Source organism: Emydura macquarii, unplaced genomic scaffold, assembly GCF_026122565.2.
Source record: "Emydura macquarii macquarii isolate MOO-44397 ecotype Brisbane River unplaced genomic scaffold, CSIRO-AGI_Emac_v2 contig_2863, whole genome shotgun sequence".
Classification (NCBI taxonomy): domain Eukaryota; kingdom Metazoa; phylum Chordata; order Testudines; family Chelidae; genus Emydura; species Emydura macquarii.
In genome coordinates this window covers 5,167,115-5,191,565 of record NW_027133000.1, presented here as the reverse complement: position 1 = coordinate 5,191,565, position 24,451 = coordinate 5,167,115, and the positions used below count along the sequence as shown (strand labels likewise).

Genomic DNA, 24,451 nt, shown 5'->3' with positions numbered 1-24,451 from the left:
GTCTGTCTTTCATTATTTTAACTTCCTACAGCTGTGGTACGTAAAGAATACAAACAAAACTGTTTATCAGGTCTAGTTATCTCTATAAAACCAGATCCTGCAATCCTTAGCTATACAAACAATCTTTATTCCTGTAAGCAGGCCCAGTGAGTTCAATGGAATTACCTACAAGTAAGGATTACTCACCAAAAGTTTCAGGATTCGGCCTACATTTTGTAGTATGAAGCTGTATTTGTTATTATTAAGCCCTTATTTAACCGCACTGAGGTAGAAACACTACCTTAAGAGAAGAAGAAACCAAACTCTGTGTGAGTTTCCTGGAAAGTCTCCTGCCCCTGGAGTGAAACCTCTTGGGTCCTGAGGATGGTCAGGAAAGCAGTGCTCTATATCTGTGAAGGCTGGAGCCATCCTAATGGATGGGTGTCCCTCTATGAACTCAGCTGATTTCCCCTCACTTGGCACCATGGCTCCAGCAAGAACTATACGACCACTGGTTGGGCCCCCCATGGAAAGAATCCAGAGGCAGTTTGCGTGGTCTGAAGCCACATAGACTCTGAGTGGCATATCCACTGGATTATCCTTGGACTAAGCAGGGGATGGTACTACAGACTGGGAGATTCTTTTGTCATTGGGAGTTTTTCCCTTAAGCTCTTAGTCCATAGTGTGTGAATGGTGAGGTAGTGAATTTTTATAAAGTTGAAATAATTTATACATTTAAACTATACATTTAGAGCCACACATAGTTACTTAATAGCAAAAGACTTTTCAGATAGGATTCCAACATGCAGTTGTCTCTAATGGCAAATTCTTAAATAAAGTGTTTGAATTCCACTGACTCCCTTTTTGTAAGCTTGGGTTTAGCTAATATTTCGGATGATTCTTGTTCCTTTATCATTTAGAAAAGCCAGGCATGTTTCCTTGATCCCTTTGTTTTTCACGTGAGGAAAAAAAGAATGTTATTCCTTCCAATCCTCTCCTGAAATATTCTAGCAGAATGGCTTTAACATCAACCAGGTTCTGTACAAAACGTTCTGATATGATGCTTCTGGAATTGAAAGAAAATAGGACAGGAAAGCATAAAGACAATATTAACTTACAGGAAATGCAGACCCCCATTCCTTCTTATCACCATCCTCTGGAAACACCTCCACATCATTTTAAATAGCCCTTTGGTAGCCTTTTTAATCTGGTTAAGAGTCTCCTTTTATCTAAGTTTCATTGATAGATATTGCAACAACATGCAAAATTCCCACACTTTCACTACCTCCAGATCATCCCTCCTTTCCATGGCATGAAACATAACTAAACATTTTTTCCTTTTCAAAGATTTATTGTTTTGTAGATAAACTTAATTTCCCCCACTGTCTCCCACATCCTTTCCTGAAAAGCTTGGGCCCACTACAAATTGAAATCCTGGAGTAAATATCCTTTAAGAGGAGTAAATGGTTGATATTCAGAGCACTATGAGGGAAGCTATCACCTTCCATCAAGGTGAAAGATGTGCATTGGACGCTTGGAGTTAGCAGATGTTATTGGGTGTTTGTTGTTTAAATCTCTCTCACACATTTTCAACATGATAACATTCCCTTCTCTGCAAAACAAATTAAAGTGTGAAGGCAATGGAGATAGCATGCAATGTCACAATGTAATACAAATCCATACGGCCCACCCAATACCAGTACTTCTATTAAGTGCATAGATGATACATACACATTCATATTATATTTTCCAAATATAACTTACACAGAAGGGAAGTCCATAGCAACTATATATTTCAATTTAGGAAGTCTTTTGTCTGATGAAAGTCAAAAGGGATACCTTCAGTTTTCATGCTGAGAGGCTCATTTTGTTTACTATATATTAAATTAATAATCCAGAATACAGTTTATTCTTTTGGCCATCCCAAATATCTGTGTTGTACCTTCTGTGGCAGAACTGGAAGCTAGTGCATACAAGAAACATGCAGTGCAAAGTAACTTGTGCTGAGACCACACCAATGTATCTCATCATATAGTTTTAGCACTGCATAAGAAATTTTAATTGAAAGGTGATGTTTTTACCTTTGAGTTTCTATAGATCATTATAGATCTTCCACAATAAATCCTTTCACAATATAGTTAATTTGTCTGGTAAGATATTTTTTAAAAAGAAAGTATTATAATGTTTAAAATTATGCCACATAACTAGATACAAAAAATCTTCTCCAGTTTGACATTTAAAAAAATCCTTTTTTTCAACTTTTATCTTTTCTATTGCTTTAACACTTTTTATTGATATTATCGCTTTTCTCTAGAACTTATTTCCAGTTATGTGAAAAATGGTATAATATGCATTACAGATCCTTAATAGGAATGCATACATATGAACATATATAAAAGGCATATGCACTCAGACATTCAACATAATGTGTAGACATATAATATAATGTATAGGGTGTATATTTCATATATTTGCATGTAGTCTGGATGAGTACATGACTGGGGGAATACTTTAATGACCAGATTTGTAGAATATATGGGAGGAACTTTTGAAATAGGAGCAGTCTATTTTATAAAGTCAACTACTGGAATAAGTTTGCATATACAGTACAAAATCACGGTAGTGTAAAACTGTGTAAATTACAAATATGCATTAAATTACATATGTTGCAGAGGAGGCTTTTTTCTCCGAGGATTTACTGAACACTTTTCTCTCTTCCTGTTTGACAATATGTTGCCATGCTATAAAAGCCCTAATGCCCATTTTCAACGATTAGCTGTACATCAGCATTACTGCCTCAAATCCACAAGTTTCACATCAAGCATTAAATGGGATGAATATTGATCTGCTAAAGAGGATTTATTTATTTCTAGCTCAATCCAAAGATCAACTGCTAGCAGCTTTTGGTGGATCTGTTGAGCTCTCATAGCACAAAGCTACTGCATGCATGACACTGGACTTGACATTTCAGTTCTGGAAGAAAACCAAACAGTAAATTCAGTGCAATAATCCTAGATAAATGAGATGATCACTGGAAAAGCTGAGATAGTTAAGTGGTCTATCGGAGAAGTCCAAAGGATGATATTGAACAGTTGCTACATTGTGACCTGTCTCATGTCAATATGGGCCAAGATCACCATTATATCAGATACTAATATAATCACATTTAAAAAAGCAACATATCTTCTGCTTATTTTAGAACATTTTAAAATTATTTCCAGCACAGAATGAATATATATGCAATCTATGTATAATGCCATATGTTTGAATAGCAAACTGTTTACCCTTTAATGCATTTTAATCTACCAATTCTATAATATATATCTATCAAATTAGTAATATATGAATAGTTTTATAATATGTACAAGAAATCTAGATATGCATTTCAGTCTACAAAACAGAGTGGGTAACTTTAAGAATTTAGAACTGTCTTGAAATGTATTTTCCAGTAAGGATCTATTCATATTCAAAGATCCTTAAAATAAAGAAGTCAGATGATCAGAATTTCAAGCAGATTTCAGATGAACCAAGAGCTGTGTTGCCTTTTGCATTCAATTTGCATGGGTGCCAGGGAACGCTGTATTCTTCACTGCCTTTGGAAGGGAGCATTTAAAATGCTAACATGAATTATTGTAAAAATTCTGCTGTGTCACACACACACCAGAATGAGAATCTCAGAGAGTGAGAAAAAAATATAATTTCATCTGGCTATTCATTCCAGTGACTAATGATGTTGTTCCATTCTACTACTAAATTATTCATATTTTTTTTATTGCTTATTCCTATTAATTTTAACTAATTCTCTGATTAATCATGAGACAGTGCTAATTAAGCACACATGAAAAAGAAACAAGGACAATGAAGCATGATAGGAATATTTGCTGTACCTAAACATCAGGGGCAATATTGTCTCATTTTTAGCTTATCAGAAAGCAGTTTGCCCTTTAAAAAAAAAATCGACACTGTGCATTATTGAGAATGGATCTGAAAGCTGAAAAACGATGCTTTGTTTTGGTTACTTGAACACTTTGAATTACCTAATGTCCTTGCCACAGGTAGCACTTAGTTTAATTAGGTTGTGTCCATGGCCTAGAGTGTCTGGTTTGCCAAGGACATAATACTTTTGTCAGGCTCGACAACGTAAATGGAAGAAAAGGGGACTGGTGCAAAGATTATAAACAAGAGTAGCCCCTTACATAAGGCAATCACCAGTTCTCTCCTTTTTTCAAATACCTTCATTTCATATCACCTATCTGTAAAATCATCATGGAGACTATATTAGTGAACACAGTAATGGCGCTGTATATTCAAAATGCCTTTAGGATTTTGTATTACTTCCACAGTGCCTGAGAAGCACAGATTTGGAAATAAAGCCACTCCCAAAAAAGTCTGAAAGGCAATGTGGAATCTTTTCTTTAGTGTACATTTCCATGAAAATATCTTTAAAGGCTCTAAACTGATTTACATCAGCTGAGGCTCTTGCCCAATGTCTTTCTCTTTCCACTTGCTGTGCTTCATTTCAGATTTACTGTACCAAGATATTTATTGTGAAAAAATGGTGTGAACTATGAAACACAATTGTGAGTGAACGGTGAAAACAAAATTCTGTCATAGCTAATCTTAGACTATCAAGTTAAAAATATTTGAGACACCCCTAAGGCAAAATTAAATCTATAGCCTGAGAAATGAGAGTCATTTTTTCAGTTTCTCCATACTCAGAGCAGGCTGTTTACAAACTGCCTTCTAGGAATGGTATCCACATTTGCAATGCAAGGGGGTAAAAAGTTAATTCAGATCAATAATTCTTTCTGATTTTGTTAGCTCCCAAAACAATAAATAAAATATAAAATAAAAATATTAAGATTAACTTTAAGAAAAATGTATATAAATTGTGATATCTATAATTTCTGATGTCTATAAACAAACTTCGCTCTGGTTGTCTAGGATATGATTCTATGTCTAGAGTCCTTTTGGCAGGAAGTCAAAAACAGGAATATTTAACTAATTCCTGGTAGGACATAATGCTTTTACCTAACAATAACTCCTTTCTTCAGGAACACTTCATAACATATGCCACTATGAAACAGATTGCAATGCTTGTGGTTTGAATAGCATGGCAACCCTCCCTTATACCCCCCCATTTAGCATCCCTATGGTCATTCATACCTTTGCAATGTGTACTGTACTTGACTGGTAATTTTTTTTCAGTAGAAGTACTTCAATGCTTTTTGCTTAAGGTGAATTTCTAAGCATGTGCTTTTTGTGGGGATTTACTTGGTCTTAAAGCACAATTGTATCTGCATGTAAGAAGGTGAAGGCAAGCTGTCATGAAGCAGTACCGACTGTTGAAACAGAAATACTAGCAGTCATTGGGGTAATCACAAACAATAATGTGACCGAGTGCCAAATTCTGTAGCCTGTAAATCAGGCAAAACTTCCATTGAAGTCAATGGGAGATTTGCCTGAGGAAGGCAGCAGAATTTGACACTTGTTAAACTTTCTTTGGCACCAGCTTGTCTCAGATGGGATGCAATATATATTCCATGCAAAGGAACATATTGTCCTTTATCGTTATTTCCTTCTTTGACATATTTTTCCTTTTGTAAGAGATGCTGCTTCTATGACTTTTTAATCAGTTTCCCAAAAATTTGCACCGCCCCAACCTCTTTAACTGCATAGTGTGCCCACATTTGTAGGACTTCTTTTGTTTATTCTTTTGTTTCTAGCCCAAGCAGGACTATCATTATTGTTAAAAAAGATGGACTCCATGTGCTTCTACAGACCATGTGAAACGCATATGAGGATTTTGTCTGTGTGTGTGTGTGTGTTTTACAAGTCACAAATTCTAACACTACCTAACAAAACTCCTAGCAACATAAAATGATGCAATAAACCTCTCTAACAGTAGCTGATTTGTATGCAACATTGACCATAAGGGTAACTCTTCAGTAAACCTGAATCTCATATATAATGCATAGCAGTTAATAAATCATAGTAAAATCAGGTGGCTTAGAGCCAACAATACCCAACTAGTAATGGAAAGGGGGAAAAGATTTATAGAGAGACAGACTTTGTCTGGATTTTGCTTTTTAGAAGCTCACACAGTGTACTGGAATACCTTGCTGTGGTTTCCAGCTGGACATCTGTGTCATGCTGACTCATTCCATCCTCTCCCTTTGCTGCCCCCTCACTTACCCCACCAGGTGGTGCCTCTCCTCTGTTCGAGACTTTCCTCTACGACCTTTCGCTGGTTACTTGTTTGCATGCTTCCTAGCACATATGCTGGAAAGAAGAGAGACGAGGTCAAAATGAGATCAGATCACTGTTCCAGAAAGTTCGCAAAGCTGAACACCACACACTAGACTGCAAACTAAAGTAAAAATAAACAATGAATGAGTAAATAGACTCTCTTGAAACTGGTTCCTAATTCTAAATTGTTATGCTACAAAATACTTAGTTTCATGTATGCCCCTGTTCCAAAATACAATTTTAGCTCATTGTTTACAATAGGAAAAGAGCTTTTTTATTTAAATATCAAGGACAAAAAATCTCATTTCTTTGCTCTCATTGGAGACGGGGAGAGCAGGATATTAGAGACAAGATATACTGTGTGGATCTGAGAGAAGAATTTTGATATAAATCTGTCTGTGGTAACCAGAAGGCCTTAGCCGACTTTCATTATTAGTTCAGGTGTAAGATGTGTCACCTCAAAGTTAGGTATATTTGTGCCTGTTGCACATATACCTTCTTCAAGGCACAGGGTTGTATTACAAAACATAAATTTAAGAAAAACTGAAATGTTATCATCTGTGTAACTAATAACAGATTATTAAACCTCAAAGAATTTACATTCCACCATTTACTCTGTTGGTTTATTTTTTTGTTTTTCATTCAGCTTGGAGAAGGAAAATACACTGCTCTGTTACAATTTGTTTCTATTGCTTTTATGGTTCTTAAGCACTAGCACAATGATTCAAGGTTTTGAATTGGAAACACTACTGGTAAATGTTTGAATCCAACTAAAAAAATTCTTTTCACTGAATTAAAAGAAAACCATTAAAACTGAGTTTTGTAAACCCTCCAATTGTTTTGTTTAAAACAATCTGAACTTTGGATCTGCAGTACTGGATAACACATTTGTTTCTAAAAAAAATATTTTATACATAAGAAGAAAATGCACTAAATAAATAAATAAAGCAAGCAAAATCACATTAACAAAATTATATTAAATATGCCTACTTTTTTCAGCAGGATTCTTATTGCTAGTGAATTAAATTTTTTACAGTACTGAACAGAGCCAAAGATCAACAATTTTAGATAGGTTTGTTTTTATACACAGTTTCTGCTGCAAGTCATTTATGTGTGTTTTGTACACATATATAGTCAGTCATTTATATTTTACATTGGAACTTAGAAAATAATTTAGAACAAATCATTTGTATGACCAGTTCATCTTTTTTGTTCATGGTTTATCATTGTGTGGACTGTAATTTCCTTAAGTTTGTTCATTATTCAAAATTATTTAATGCATTTTTGGCAGTTTCAAAACAATCTATAAGAACTGGTCACAAACACTTCTCTGTGAATGTTTGCTAGTCACTCTTAAAGATTTGTTTGTTAGCTATAAGTGGTTATAGCAGTCAATTAGTACTGTATCCGTTCCATGAATGGATGAACAAGTACACATTTCTAGTATGAATATTCACATGACAGAATTTAAAATTTAGTTTCTGCAACTATTTGAGAATATACATTTTAATTATATTTTATGCAAACATTTGTACCAGTAAAATTCAGTTTCAAGGCTATGAAGTGTCTTTGTGGCCAAAACAAATTTTAATATAACATTCACAAATATGTAGGAGTTAGATGCCTTAATACCTTTCTGAATCCCACCCAAAATATTTTTGCTGTCTTTGCCCATCTGTATTTTATGTGTACAAATATGAGTATGTGTTTGTGTGTAAATGAGGTATTGTCATCCCCTAAACCAGCTGGAATTTTGCTTTTATTATGACTTATTCAAATAGGGATGCAGTATGTATATGTCAAAGAATGAGATACGAAATTCCTACATGACACTAGATGGCAGCACCCGCTTGACGAATGACTATCTGCTTTGTTTTCATTTATTAGCTCCTATTGCTTCAACTACTGCTATTTGATTGTCAGGTGAGTGACAGGCCCAGGCCTAGTAGAAGAGGAGCATGCAGAAATAGGATAAGGAGGTCACCTGACTGGGGGAGTTTTTTTTTCTTCAGTGACTTGTAAATGTTCTTAATGTTCCCTAATGTACAAGAGTAGTCTGAATGTATTCTATGATATAACTTCACTAATAATTTCCACAAATACAATAAAAATCACAACAAAATGTTTAAAACTAAAGCAGTATTGCACATTTAAAGTCGGCATCAAACTGAAACCAAAATAAAAATTCTTAGAACCAAATGAATAGCTATAATGCTAATGGTTACCATTTAAGGGAGAAGATTATTATCAAAATAATAAGATATTCACATTCCAGCTCCCACTGAAGTGAATGGGATTAGGTTCAATGGAAGGGAGCAGTATGTTTTTTAGACTTTAGTGTCATCATCTTATTTGTTTTGCAAATCACGCTGTGTATTTTGAGTTCTGTATAACATGGCAACAAGAGGTAGGAAGTGGTCAGAAGAATTACAACTGCAAACAAGTAAATCGGGGTGTTTTTACTCTGAGCAAAACGGGAGGTTTTTTAGGCACATAGTTTGCTCAATTCCTGAAAGTAGCTTCTGTGTTTTAAATCATATTGGAGTTTCTGTCCATATTTCTAGTCTATTTTTTCATTTTGAATGAGATGTAACACTACTACTACTACTAAAATTACTTAGCACTTCTACAGAGCTTTCCATCTTCACAATGCTTTACAGACATTAGCTAATAAATATAAAACTATATGCACAGCTAATTGGCTCATGGCAAAAATGTCAAGTATTCCTATCATGTTTGTAAATCAATCAAGCCTTGCAATTACCATGATTTTCTACTAAGTCGACTGCTATGAGACCTGTATGCCTGTGCACTTCCCAGTATCTTGGTGGTGGGTATCATGGTGGAGTATGTGTGTGGAAAGGCCACTCCTACGGCACGATTTCTCCCCTTCTTTACCCCAACAAATCTGCTAAGCACCTCCACGGTTTTCTATGGGACAACCTGGGCTTGCCAGGTCCTGTCTCCAAGCAAACCGGTAAAGCCTCACAAGTAACTTCAGACAGAGTCTACTCCAAATTTTATCACTTCTGAATCATGTAGGGTTCTGGGGACACAGTTCTGCAGAAGCCATACTGTCAAAAAAAGACAGAGGAGCTGGGGGGAAGGGGGCTTTGCAGAGAGCAGAGTGCACTGTCTCTTGACACAGAGAAGGTGCCATTGCCATGGAACAGGAAAGCAAACCCCATACTGTGATGGAAGAATTGCAAACTCACGGAGTTTCCACTCTTCTGATTAGGTTATTTCCATGTAGGGGATGATGGGCCACGCAAGGCATACAATAGGTTAATAAATGAAAACACTTATTTTTTACATGCATAGTTCTGCATGTACAATAATGATAAAAAGAGCTTTCATAATTCATCAACGTAAGCATAAGATTATCCATTTCTAATGACAAGAGGAGACCTAATAAATGTACTCCACATTGACGGAGAAATAGCCAAGAAAGTATTATTCCAGAATTCATAGTTACTTGGTAGTATTTCACAAAGAACAGTCTGCTGGCAGACTCTAAGGATGTACAGTCTGTACAGTGTCTAGGTCTGTGGTTTGACTCTGTAGCTACTAGCCAGAATATTCCACTGTCAATCAATGCTAGATAGAGAAAGATACTGTGGCTATTAAATACAACTAAGGGCACATAAGAACTAGGAAGGTCAGCTGAAATGGATAGCAAGAAGTGTTTGGTAGGTCAGTCCAGTAATATATTATTGGAGAAAAGACATAAATAATGAACATCTTTTCTCTCAGTAAGTTATTTTTCTGAACTGAAGAGAAAAGGGTAAAACCCTAAATACCTTTCACTCAAAATCCCAATAATCAACTTTTTTGTCAGAAAATATAAACCAAAAGAATTATATTCTCCACATCCTAGCAGAATGCTATGAGATGTGTTTACAGGTAGTCTGTCTGCGATGTATTTTTTGCTCTGTGAATTCATATACTTGAATCCCATTTTCACTAAAGGCTGTGATTCAGATGGGGAGCTGGGTCATTGAAATCCATACTGCTTGCTTCTACTGTCTGTAAATCTTTGCTTGGCTGTGTAGAAAGAGTCACATGGAAAGAAAAGACGCAACTCTTAAGAATAATATAGGCCCTGGAGAAGAGGGATAAAACTCTTTCCTATGATTGGCACCTTACTTATATTGTAGCTTGAAATATTGGTACAAACCTAGCTAAAAGAAGACAAGATTAAATAAAAGAGGCTTGGGGAGGAGTAGATATGGAGCTTTGGTATTGGAATATAGCAGCTTTTTAACAGAGAACAATAACAGTAAACAACTGTTTAGGACTGGAAGTGGAGAATACAGAATCCAACTGAGACTACATTGGGACTTTAGGTAGACAAAATGTAATTACCCAGGTTGTAATTTGACCAAGACTTTGGGGGCTAATAACCCTATGCTTCAAAGAGACCACAAAAATGGTATCTTTATTGACCACAAGTGGTCAGGACCTCAGTTTTACTTTTCATTTGAAAGATGGATTACCTAGAGATAATTTGTCACAAGGACGTGATCTTTCTGAGATATGATTTCCTGGCCAGAAATCTCCATTTGCTTCCACAACCCGCAAAAAGATCTTAGTGAGTATGGGATTTAATAAAACAATTAAATACAAATCTGTTTTAAAGTTATTGCCAAAATATTTTAAATATGGGTCAGTCTTGGAGAATTGTGCTTTGATCACAGTAATCTGAACATATTTGATATTTAATCTATCTTTAACATAATTTTATTTTAAAAAATTCTGTTTTTTTTTTTGCTTGTACATTGCAATGCTTTACAGGTCAAATGTTCAATTCAACAAAGAATTAAAGCACTTGGCATATGAGTAAAACTATATAACAGTATTCAGTGCAGGATGGAATGTGTGTATGCATATTAATTGTGTTACACACACCACACACACGCGATTCTGCAAATACTTAAGCAGGTATGTAACTTTTTGCATGTGGAAACTAAGAGCCAAATTATACTCTAGAATGTCTTCGTGTGACCCTATTGCTAGATTGAAAGTTAAGGTAGTCAAGAGATTAAGAATTTCTTCAAGGATGCCAGAGCTATGGTTGCCTGTGAAACCTTAATTCCGCCACCTTGTGTATATGCATTATGCTTTAATTACCTACTCACAAACTATTTTTCACTGTTCATGATGGACACACCTGGGAATTGTGCCTGCAAGTGTACATTTGGCATTTCCTACCATACAAATGCTTGACATTGCAAGCTAAATAGCATTTATACCTTAGTTTTTGTTTATTGTTTCATTTAATATGTATTCAGCGTTCATAAAAATTGTGCATATTTAATTGTATACCTGTCCTCCATTCTTCATATATTTCCTCCTATCTTAAACTATACGCACTTCAAGGTCAAGATCTGTAGTGTCTTGTGGAAGTAAATCCAGGCACACATACAGGAAGAGGATTAATGCTCTATTAGTGAGGCTGCAGCAGTCTGCAGCTCCACCTCACTAAGAATTCCAGCACTAGACTGACTTCAAGTAGTGTTGAGGCTCTCAGGTTACCGCAGTACAGTTGCTTGCCTTAAAGTGACAGTTCATTACTGGACTATGTCTCCCTATATGCATATACGGCATCAAGCACGATGGGACCCTGCCTGTGAATTAATCCCTTGGGAGTGGATTGTACTAGCACAATAGAACAAAATAAATAGCAAAAATAGATGTGCAGTTCTCTCATTTTATGCATAGATCTATGTGCTATCCATTTTGAAAGTTTAGCACATTATGTTGATAGGCCTTGTACCAAAATGGCTAGATTTTTAAAAGATGACCATTGTTTCGGTGCCTTCAGCTTGTAGGTGTAAATGATTGTGGTTCAGTTTCGTATCATAATTATTTGTAGTTACAATTAAAGTCACCTGGAATCCTAATTAGCTGATTTCACTAGCAAATCGGGAACTTAAACCTTTAAATTAATTTAAGTTGTTACACAAGTACTTGCAGAAGCAAACTTGAATTTGTAATTATGTGTGTCCATAATTTAAGAGTATGTATATAAAAAGCCTTGTTAAGGTGAGCTGAAAATCAGGGGCAAAATCTTTTAAAATAACATTTGCAAATAAAATATTTTGTGCTGTGGTCAGACAGCAAAAAGTAGATCATGAACCTAGTCCTACAAACTCTTACTCATATGAGTAGCCCTTACTCATGAGAGTAATCGGACTGATTTGAATAAGGATGTTCCCATGAGTAAGGATTTCAGGACTGGGCCATATATTGCATTTTCCAAAATTCCTTACTGTGAATTGCAGAAGTGCACTTTTTACAGGCATTAGAAGCAAAGAGCAGATTCCTTTGTTCATATTCATTTGCATAAAAGTTAAACTGCTCTGTTATATTGAGCCATCTTTGTTTGTGGTTTTTTTTGTTTGTTTTTTGGGGGTTTTTTACTGCTGCTGCTGTTTAATTTCTTTTTAATTTTTCTTGCCAATAGTTCTCATTTTCTTTGTCTTTCATCTGCCTGAGATAAAGCAGGATGTTTATGCCTGGGATATCCATGGGTGAGGAGATGGGCCCACACAAGAAGCAACTTGTTGGCTCAAACAGTAAGCAAGTAAGTGGCTAGCAGATTGGGACTGTTCACCGCAGAACAGACGCCTGGACAAAATGATGGCATCAGCCTGCTGAAAGGAGGTTGGGACCATTACTGGTAATTAAAGCTAATCAGCAACAATTGTCTTGACCAAGATACAGATCAACACTGAGCACTAACCTAACAGGACCTAATGAGTGTAATGGAGGATGAAGAAAGCCTGATTAAACTTGCAAGACACTGAGTGACCTGAGCAGATGATGCATTGTAATTCCCCCACCCATCTCTCTCTCTCTCTTTCACACAAACACAGATCAGTCCAGATGGTAACAGCTTCACAGTCAGATCACACTACTGTGGTTACATGGCAATATGGGTTGCATTGCAATGTGCTTGGAAAAGTGGTTAATGTTTAATGCAGTGGGTAAATATTTATTTGAATTTCCTACCACGTTTGTTTGATATGGCTGTAGTGGGTTCTAAACACGGGGATACTGTGGAACTACTGTCAAATTTTCTAACAGCTGTTGTAGATTGCATGATACCTTTTTGTGGTCAGTGTTTGTGAATCTAGAAATAGATGTACAAACCGTAACAGCTGTAACAAAAAATAGTTAGCGGAGGTGGGGGGGTGGGGAGAGAGAATTTGAGAGTCAATTTAGTGTCTGTGAAAGAAAGGAACTAACAGCACTGTTTAGACGTCAGCATAGCATGGGTCAGCTGTGAGCAAAGTTTTCCTGTGCAGATCTAGGAGGGTGAAATTCACCCCAGTGCAGACGGATAATACAAGGCCTGTGCATTACTTAAATCCAACCTAATATCTATAAATAAATCTTAAATGGAATTTAGGCTTCATGCTGACCCTCTGCTAATTTCACCCCAGTACATAATGGTCTGCAACACCTTTGCTGTTACAGCCTAGGACCACTCTTGAGCAGGTGATAACTATCATGGCCAATTACTAGATGGTTTTATGAAATGGATAAATGGAAATATGGACAATAACATACAACTAGTCATTATCATTCATGTGCAGGATATGATATGAACACAGATCAAGTGAAGAGTGTGTGACCTAAAGCACTACAACACCAATATCCCCAAATCCAAATTCTACAGAAATAATGAATATCAGCTCTCATATGTGGGTATGCATGTATTGTAAAATCAGCCATGGTACATCAAATTAACTGGGACTGATTTTACAAGATGTAGTGGCTTCCCTTAAAAATATTCAATAGCTTTAGATAACTAAACATTACCTCAATATCTCCCATGTTTATTAGTTATTCCTATACAACTACTGAACTAATATTATCTAGTTATTTAACACAAAATTAAAAGCTTTTAAGGGTGATTTCCTGTACTGGTCCATCTGTGTCTTTATTTCTAAGATTCGAATTGAGCCCTTATTGATTGATAGAAATCTGTTTATTTCTATGAAAAAGTCTATATTGAACCATAACTTTCTTCTTTCATAAAATTATTGCATGAGACAAATACAGAGAAAGAATTGTAATATCTAAGATGCTGATTAATATAGGGTTCTTATAAAATAATGATTATATGGCAAGTACTCATACTTCTGCAGCTATTTATGTCCAGTCATGTGAGTCTGGATTAGTTTTGATTTAGGAATATACTAGTGTTTGAGAAGGGGAGACGTGGACATGGTTTTACTCCCAGATAGGCTATGGGATATGATAAACATTTATTTTGGCTTTTACAATGAATGGCCTTGTGATGAATAATTGGAAATTATGTGGATTATAAATATATGTATCTGGCATTTTCTCCCCATGAAGATACTTATACGCCATAATCAAGTCACCCCTCAGTCTTCTTTTTGATAAGCTGAACAGAGAACTGTAAGTCCATGACTGTAAGCACATTTTCAAGCCCTCAAATCGTTTTTGTGGCTTTTCTTTGCACGTGCTACAATTTTTCAAAATCCTTTAAAAATGTGATCATATCTGGACATGGTATTTCACTATCAGTTAGTTATATAAAACCTAAAGTGTGCTAGGCTCTTTACAGAAAATCAAGACATGGACCCCTTTCTGAAAAGCTTGCAATCTAAATTTAGATACCATATCATAGGGGGGAAAATTGATGCGTGAAGTTTTCAGGCAACAGCATTTTTTAAGGAAGAAAGGAATGATCCATTGTAGCAATAACAATATAGCCCATAACCACTTTTCTTTTAATGATGAATTTAATTTAACTGGCATATGGATAAATGAGATTTTATTGTATGCAATAAATATAGTCAAACTGTTTCAGATACATTTTGGGTGACTCCTGTTGTATCTGAAAAAATCCAGATCTGAATCAAATTTTTGTAAGATTTGAAGTTCCGTTAATATTATTTTAAAATTTCACTACTACACTTCCTGGTTCAGTCAGGAGCTGGAATTCTTTCTGAATTCCAACTGAGGGAGTATACATCCCAATTTTAGGAACTTGGGGACTGGATCTCATTTTTACACAGTTGGAAATCAAGAATAACACCAGTGAAGTAATGGAGGAAACAGATCTGGTAGAATTTTTTTTGAATTTTCAAGTTTTTGGTTGAAAATATCTGCTGGGTTTTTAACCAATTAAAATAAATTTAATTAAACTTATTTCATAAAATATTTTTATCATTCTTCAGTCAGTTCAAATCAGAAGTGAGATCAGAATCAGTTTTGCTGAACATCCGTATTTTTAGATGCCTCCCATAACTGAGCATAACTGAACCTTTTGAAGTTCACTATTTACAAGTTAGGAAGATCCCATGCTCAGGTATCTGTGTGCAGTGCTACATTCAGAAATATATACACTTTTGTTTGTAAGTCCAGTTGTTTATTATCACACAATGCATGGTAGACACATTCTTCTCTCACTTTCATTGGTCTTATGCTGGTGTAACTCCATTGTTTATTCCATACAAAATAATTTTTATATGGCTTATTGGTATTTGTGCTTTGTTAAAATGACACACAATTGATAAAATAGGAGTAAACAAATCTTATACCTCATGGCCTCTGCTGTTTGCTGTAGGGGTGAGAGAGCAATCCACCACATGCCACATTATATAATTGGCCAGTTGAATTATCTGTGGTTTTCACCTTCCTCCGAAGGTCTATAACTGGAGGTAGAATCTAAATCTAATATATCTTATTATCAGTAGCTGAGTAAATTAATTCATAATTATGTTATTAGCTGTGTGCAATTTAATCCCAATCTGGGTCTGTAGTATGTGGTCTTCTGTTTGAAAATATTGTGATTTTTTTTAACTGAATATGCATATCTTGTACCTTAGTTTTTCCTTTTCATCCAGTTCCCCACTGGAATTATGTATCCTCTGGGTAACCAAGAGTTTCCCACTTCTACTTAATGGAAATGTGATTAAATGAACTCAAACCATCATATTTCATTATATACAAACATATTCCACACTTGTAAAGATAATAGCATTTGTCAGAATGTTGCTTGAATAATATTTTTTTATGAACAAGACCCTTGTGATTTTAATAAGCTGTATCAAAAGATCACGGGACCAATCAGACGAAGGCAAAATTAACACAATGAAGGAAAGAGTTTACAAATACAACCACAGAAAATTCTCTGGCATCAAGTTTCACCAGAGAAACGGGTAGAGGAGAAGGGCGTTTATTTTAATCAGGTTTTTTGGTTTCCCATTTGAAAGGACCAAAAAATAAATTTGCATACCCATTGCACCCCTTTCTGCTCTGTGTTTCCTTTTATATTTGACATCTTAGAACTTTGCTCTTTTTAAAATAAAAAGATATGAGAGGAAGGAAGAGTTTACTCTTGTTTTTGACCACAAGTGAGCCAACAGCATACTGTGCATCTTGACTAGTGAAAGCTGAACTTCAGAAGGTTTGGAGATTCAGTTTGGATCAACTCTTCCCCAAACCTCATGTGTCTGAGTGGCTGGACTAGAAATCATACTAGAACAGGCTTTCCTGGGAGATTTCAGGCACTTTGGCCTAACTACCTTTGATTTCACAGTATTTTGTCACTTCAGCTCCCAGCCTGAATGTGGAAGTGCAGAGACTCTCAAAACTGAAAAACAGATGAGAGAAGCTCTCAAAAACTTTCACACCTCAGAAAAGGATTTGTTCAGGTTTGACTGGAGTTTTACAAGTTCTTATTGGTTTGTCTATTCTTGGGCTTTGTGATGATTGGAGGCTTTACAGTCAGAAGTAGAGAGGCAGGATACAGAGGGAACTTAGCAATGCAGAGGCAAGAAACAGAGAGAAAAAGAGCTGCCTCTCTGCAGTTGTCATTTGCTGATGTTCCTGGGACACATTCTGGATATTGTGGCTGGGGCAATCTCTTTGCTCCAAAGAGAGAACAAGTGCTGCAAAAAGTCATTAAGCATTAAAAACTATTCAGTGGCATCGGAGTCTTGAAGTGGGATCTTCTTCACACAATATAACAGGGGTTCCAGGTGTGTATCTCTGATCTGGGGGCAAGTAGGGAGTACAGGGAACTACACAAGAGAACTCAAAAATAAATGAAGAGTGGAATTTCTCCTGAATTTGACCCAAGGAATGTTTTTAAGGCTGGAACAAAAAACATGAAGGAAACCAGTTCATAGCTAGCACGCTGCAAAAAAATATTCAAGAGAAAGTCTGGCACCATTATGATAATACCAGTAAGTAAAATGTGCTAAGAGGCACTTTGGATTACTGGTCATATAAATTATGCATTGAAGAACTGACCTAAGTTACTCATTTATGGGTCCTATCCTTCTCAGTTCTCTCTTTCTCTCTATTTTCAACCAGCAAAAATCTTCCTAATGTGTCAGAAGAATATTCCATTGCTTAGTAATAATTCCAGGGTCTGATCAGTTATCAAGTTGGATGAGCCCCTGTTACAGAGCCAGCTGTTGGGTCCTATGAAATCCAGTCTGTTTTCTGTTTGCCTTTGAAACAAAAAACAAACAAACTACTAGCCTTCTTCCTTGTGAAGAACCTTAAAAATGTTAACTGATGTAACCAACATAAAGCAAGGAAAATAGGACTATATAGCTGAACTTAACTTCTGCAACAGGAGGCTGGGAGACAAAGCATAATGTTCTAAGCTCTCTCCCTGCATTCACACATTTTTTATGTAAACTAAAGCAGTTAAGTATGAGTACTCCTCCAAAGAATCATCTCACTAACCTCCCCCAAGTCCTGAGGCCAGACCTGCATACTGTGGCATGGTCATGGTGGACTGGAAATAGTTATGCTTGCAAAACATTTGCTTCATCAGCCCATCCCAGAATTCTAAGGCCAGCTCTTCATGTTTGCAGGCTGGGACTGAGCCAGCTGCTGCTCACTCAGATAGCTGCCCCACCTCAGGTTCCCAACACAGTTGATGCTGTGACAGTTGCTGAAAGAGGAAATCCTTTTCTGCAATGCCTTTCCCCCAAAGCTGCAAGGAGCATGAGGCACACACTACATCATTCTCCCACCTCCTGTTCCCAGTATGTACATATCCATCGCTCCAGCAGTGCACCAAGAGGAGGTGAAGTCAAGCTGCTTTTTCAGAATGACATCCTGCAGCAGCTTCAGCCTCTCTCTCTTTCCAGTGGTACCCTGCTTTGCCCTGGACTTTAAAGAATTAGTATTTGAAAGGAGCCAAGAGCCCCATTACCCTCTAAACCACTCACACCTGCCAAGGATGCTTACTTCCCCATTCAAACGTCCACAGCAGCTAGGAGAAACCTCAAGAACCAAACATTTTCCAACCAGTTATCTAGCTTATCAGCAGAGTAGACGTGTTAACAACTGATGAGAATAATCATAGAAGATGCTTCTTATTATAAATTTGGCAGCACATCACTGGTCCCCAAATGCCTGCGCAGGATATGAATAATTCACCTTTGGCTGGTGGAGGCGGAAGTTCTGGCGATGGTAATTTAATATAAATAAAACATGATAGATTGTTAATTACCACTTTTCTGTTTAAATCCTACCAAAATTAACTGGTGGCAAAGAGAGGAGATACAGAGCCATCATTTCAAAATAAACGTTCTCACATAGATACATTATTTTGTCTAGAACTTTAGTAAGAAGTGATCCATCTTAAATAAGGTAAACACTAAAAAGTGCACATAAAGAGTTCTTATTTACTTCACAAGTCTAAACTGCCAGTTTAGCTTGTGAAAAAATCTATTTAGTCAACCTATTTACTCCATGGCATGTATTTCTTTTTAATTTGTTTCATTATCTGAAACCTGAAGAATTCTCAATGATGGCATTGATATTAACTGGTTGTAGATATATACTAACTGCAATATGATACATTAATTTTGTTTTATTAAAATAGACTTTAGTAGCCATTTACTTTTTCTTTTGTAAATGGAAAACATCTGTCAGATTGTTTCAGATTGAGGAAAAAAGTATCTTATCAATTGTTACTTCTAAGTAAAAAAATAATTGATTTATGGTTATTTATGGTTAAAAGACTATTGTTTTCTTAACAGTGATTTTATGGATATAGTTTAATTTTAATAATTGCCAAGGAGTCAGTTGAAAATACTTGAATCAATTATAGTTTGTTCATACATGCCTAATACTCTATTAATTCAGAAATAACTCTTATAATCCCTAAAAAGGGAGGGTGCTGAAACTACTTTTGTTTTTACCTGTGCTCATTCTGACAATTACAAAGGCAAACCTATTGGCTCAAAGAAGATTTAGAGATTGTCATCTGCCACTATTATGATACCTATTAATCGCTTATTATCAGCAGCAGGCTGGCTTAGATTTATATTGAAAATGGTAAGTATTTTAATGTCACCATAAGAGTAAATTTAGCCTGGAAGAACTAGTTTGAGTCATACTGTAAAAGTTCTCTTCAACAAACAATCAGGGATGATGAATATATCCACAAAGCCAAATTCTTCTCTAATCCTCAGGGAAATTACACAGGAGTATGGTAGTGCAGAATTTGGCCAATTATGTTCATATTCCTATGTGTCATTTAGCTTGTTCTGTTAGAGGTGGACCATGCCTGATTACAAAAGACTAGATCTGAAATTAACAATATCCTTGGTCTGGCTAAACATGTTTGCTCTGTCTGGCTCATTTTGCTTTGACTGTGTTTTATATTGAGTGATCTTACAGTCCTAAAATAAGCAAAGTTCCCTGTGACATGTTATTATTACTTACTATTTATATAGACCCAACAGTGGTTTTTTCACCTTAACATATGAATGTGAAAGCTGGAAATCGACCAAAGGTACAGAGAGACATCTAAATGCTTCAAAAGCAAATGCCACAGGAAAGTAAAAAGTATTAAATAGACTGAATTTATAACAAATGCTGAGATTTGTCAGAGACTTCTACCACTCCTTATCTCCAAAGTTATCCAGAACAAAAGATGGAAATATTTGAGACGTGTTAAGAATGAAGCCAGTACATCTGCCATGCATGTAAGTGTTTGCAGGATCTGGGCCCATAGAAGGTTCCTGCACTGACCAGCTTACAATCGAAATAGACAACACACTTACGAACAGGGGAAGGAAGATATGCAACACCATTTTTAAGCCCCCATGCCTGTATTTTTACCCCATCCTAATCCTATATTTTCTGTGTTATATGTCTTAGCCACATTTTTAATTTTTTTTTTTTGCCCTTAGATCTAACCCATATCATTCTACCTCCAATTTTTTTTGAAACTCTTTACAGTCTTCCTAGCTACTTCTCTGTATCTCCCTCCTAACCTTCCTCACTTTCCTTTCCCTATGCCCAATTCCTCTTTCTAATTAAACTTTCTGATGGTTGATTTCAATGGACTTTGTGCTTGAAAACTTCAGTGGGAGTTTCTCACTGTGCAAGGTGTGCAAGACTGGACTCAGCAGTGTCTGGTGCTCCACACTTCGCATAATAAGACCTGAGTCATGTATTTGTTGTAAATAACTGAAGCCAAATTTTTCAAAACTGGCCACTGATTTTAGGTGTCAATGTAGATGTTCCATCAAACACCAGAAGTCAAGGCACTCAGAATAGCGGCCAATTCTGAATATGTGGGCCTGAAAGTACAATGAAAATGAACTGGACATAGCCAACAGGACCATATTCTAATGATTTTGCTTCTTTGAACAGTCCACTAATCATAGTACACTTCAGCAACAAGAAATGAAGGAAAGTCTTCTGATTACAGCACTGGATAAGGCTCAGACAAATGGGGTTCCTGTACTCTGCCACAGATTTCTTGAATGACATTGGCAAGTTATTTTATTGATCTGTGTCTCAGTTTCCCATCTGTGAAATAGAGGTAAAACTATTTCCTCCTATCCTTTATTTGTCTTATCTATTTAGATTGTAAGATTTTGGGAGCAGGGGGATTATCTTTTCCTAAATGTTTTTACAGTGCCTAGCACAATGGGGCTTTTGTTTTGGATAGGACTTAAGGCATTGCTTTAATACAACTAAATAAAAATAATGAAAGTGAGACACATTATCAAGGCAGAATGTATGAACAAGACCCCAATGACGTTATATCGGAGATTATCCTGACACTGAAAGTTTTAGATGAGAGATCCTTCTATTGCGTGCTCAATTCCAATGTTAGAAAACTATCTGTCTTTTCACACCCAGTTTTGTTTAGTTTCCATTTTATATTATGCAATATTCCATTTCTATACTCTGCACTATACAACTGGGACATATTCAGCAGTAGACATGGGACTTGCTGGTAATTGGAAACAGGTTTTGAAGCAATGATTATCGGACAGTAAAACTACAGTGTTACATGTGCTGCACACAGCTGGTAACTCTAGCCATTTTCTTTTCATCTGAGGGGAAAAAGCCATACATTTGCTGAAAAATTTTGGCAGCTAAGTGGTCAATGTGCTGTGAACTTTGTTTTCAAATTGTGATGATATCTGCTGGATTTATTAATCATCGACTATTAATTCTCCATTAAAACAAGAAACACTATCAGACATTGCAAGACAGTAAATTAAAGACTCTTCATTACACAATTCTAGGTTAGCTAAAGAACTTAAATCTCTTTTGTCATGGTATCAAGTTTTCTGAGATATGATTCACTGTTGTTGAAGAAAAAACATTTCAGTCTGAATTATGTACCCGGATTTTGCAACACATCTAGGTAAATTTCTCAAAACATTTCATATTCCTGTCTAAAATCAATAACAAACATATTCATTCAGAAAATCTATGCTGAGGATTTCTTTTAAATACAATGTATATCTTGAAATTTAAAAAAAAATCTAACAACATTTTCATAGTCCAGCACTGGGAAGATATTGCTGCCTGATATACGGTATTCAAGAACTAGAATTACCCTTACAAAGAAATATCATATCAAACCAATCTTTAGAGAGCAAGGATCCCCCACCCCGGATACTATATAGAGGTGTGAAACAGGGAAAATGAACCAAAAGTTACAGCAATAGGAGTCAGGGAATTGGGTTTAATTCTCAATCTACCGAGAAGTTCCTATGTCACCTTGGGCATATCACACAAAGCATAGCTCTGCCCTGACTGCAAATATGGTGTTGTGGGTTCCAGGTTTGTTGTCTCTATTATTTCCATATGAATTGTAGAGTAGAAAGATTTTGGGTTCTTCCCTTAACTGTCAGTTCTGCAGATTCCCCTTGGGATTTGCCGTCCTCTTGTATTGCTACCAATAATTGGTGTTCTGTATATCAAACTATGCCATCAGTGACACCTGTGCAACATTACTGCCATCAATAAGCTTGTATGGGTCTAAATAATCAGAACTGAGTAAACAATTGCATTCATGCTGCACAAGATCCTCCCAACTCCCTGTCAAATAGCTGTGTTACCTTTGTAAGGTGAACAGGTTTAAAAGGTAGGAGAAAACCCTAGTTTTTGTCACTGAAGTCATCCAATAGGCCTTTATATGCAGGGATCAGATTTGTTGAATAAGAAAGCATGAGTTGCAGACAGTGACTTCATTCTTCAGACTAGAACTGCACTTAAAATCTCTCCCTTTTCTTTCTGTATATTTCAAATAGAGATAACATCCCACAAGCTGAGAAGCTTAATTCATGAAAGTTGGCAAAGTTGTTTGATAGTTTCAAATGGTGAAATTCATCTCTGTGCAGAGGACCAGCACAAGATTTATGCAACACTTAATTCCCACTTGGTACAGAGAGCTTGGCACAGACAGGAATTTCACCAAGATGGAAAATCTACAGAAGTTCCAAGTACTATCACAGTATTACCTGACACTTCTACAACGAATTATTAATGGGTTTTTATTTATTTAAACAACTTGGTTTAAGGCCATTATACACACCTTTCAGTACTTAGTCTTACTTCTGTAATGGAATAATACCTTATAACATTGTAAATATTCACAATCTTAGTGGTTCCTTTTAATCCTGTGACCCTATGGTTCTGACAGTGTGAACATACACTTTATTTCATGTAACTACAGGTTATAAGAAAGAATCTCAATCACCAGCCCCTTCATTATAGACTTTCTTAATTTCACCAGTCCCATCATCAATCAAATGGTGGTGTTGAAGGCATGTAAACAAATATTTTTAAACTATTCCTCATAATAGCGCAAATGTGTATACGTTTTATTGTTACCATCTGGATGTACTAAAGAAAATCACTAAATTTCCTGCCTAGTAAAAATATTTTGTATGCGTTTAGATATATATTATACATTCCTCTTGCAAAATACATAGTGTCAGTGAGATGTGAAAGGAGTTTATTTCTCAGTTGTATTTTGTAAACTCGTTTTTACAGTCAGGCATTGATTATGTAAAAAAGTTACCCATGAGCTTAATTTTGTTGATGTAAGTTTAAGTACATATGTAAGGGTCTGCAGGACTCAGCCCTCATTTTGTGCATTGTTACAACTAATACAGATAATTTATTCAACAGTCACTTCTCACATATACTTTTCCTTATCATGACAATTAAGAAGTAGACCATAAAGCCAAACATTTTCCAAAGAGGAAGTCAGTAGTGAAGTTTTTACTCATAACTGGATAAGCTTTGCCATGAATGGATCACCAGCATGTATTCATTCAGAATTCAAATGAGTGGCTCCCTCCTACACATTCAGCTACATAAACTATTTTTGCATGTGCTACTGTGTTTCATGTTTATAAGATTCTAATAGATTTTACATTGTAAGTAGTGAAGGTGAGAAGGTTGGGGGAAAAGACCTACAACTGTACTGATGAAAAACAAAACAGAAGTGAAAGAGCTGAGAAAAAAACCATTACAGGAATCTGTCAATTTGTCATCTAGATAGCTTAACAAAAATGTTAAAAGTAGTTTCAAACACTACCCTTTTCCCAGGTAATTTTTATGGTTTTACCCATCAACATTTTCCTATTTTAAAAGAGTTTCTCTCTCCCCTTTTGCTGTGCAAAACAGCCACACCAACATTTTGGAAGCTGACAACATGGGGGAAATGATGAAACTGACCAAAAACAAAGTGCTGTCAATGAGCATACTTTGTACAGAACATATCATAATTATATGATATTGTTGAATATGCAGGTTTTGGGGTGTTGTTTTCAGACACAGAGTGTCATACCTTGTCAAAGACTATCTGAAAATTTAAGAACATTATATCCACTGGATAACTCTTGTCCACATGCTTAGGGCTAAATCAAGAATTGCTTCTCCTCTTGTGGGT

The 24,451-nt window shown here is 36.0% G+C and overlaps 1 long non-coding RNA gene across 1 annotated transcript in view; it reads right to left on the bottom strand.

The window, feature by feature from the left end:
- Nucleotides 1-584: 584 nt before the first annotated feature.
- Nucleotides 585-24,451, bottom strand: part of LOC137166490 (uncharacterized) — a 50,095-nt gene continuing 26,228 nt past the window's right edge. Inside the window, exons 3-5 of the long non-coding RNA XR_010923712.1 lie at nucleotides 6,175-6,261; nucleotides 1,481-1,591; nucleotides 585-1,045 (exon numbers count right to left, since the gene is read on the bottom strand). This is a non-coding gene — a long non-coding RNA (uncharacterized lncRNA). The remainder of the gene's footprint in view (nucleotides 1,046-1,480; nucleotides 1,592-6,174; nucleotides 6,262-24,451) is intronic.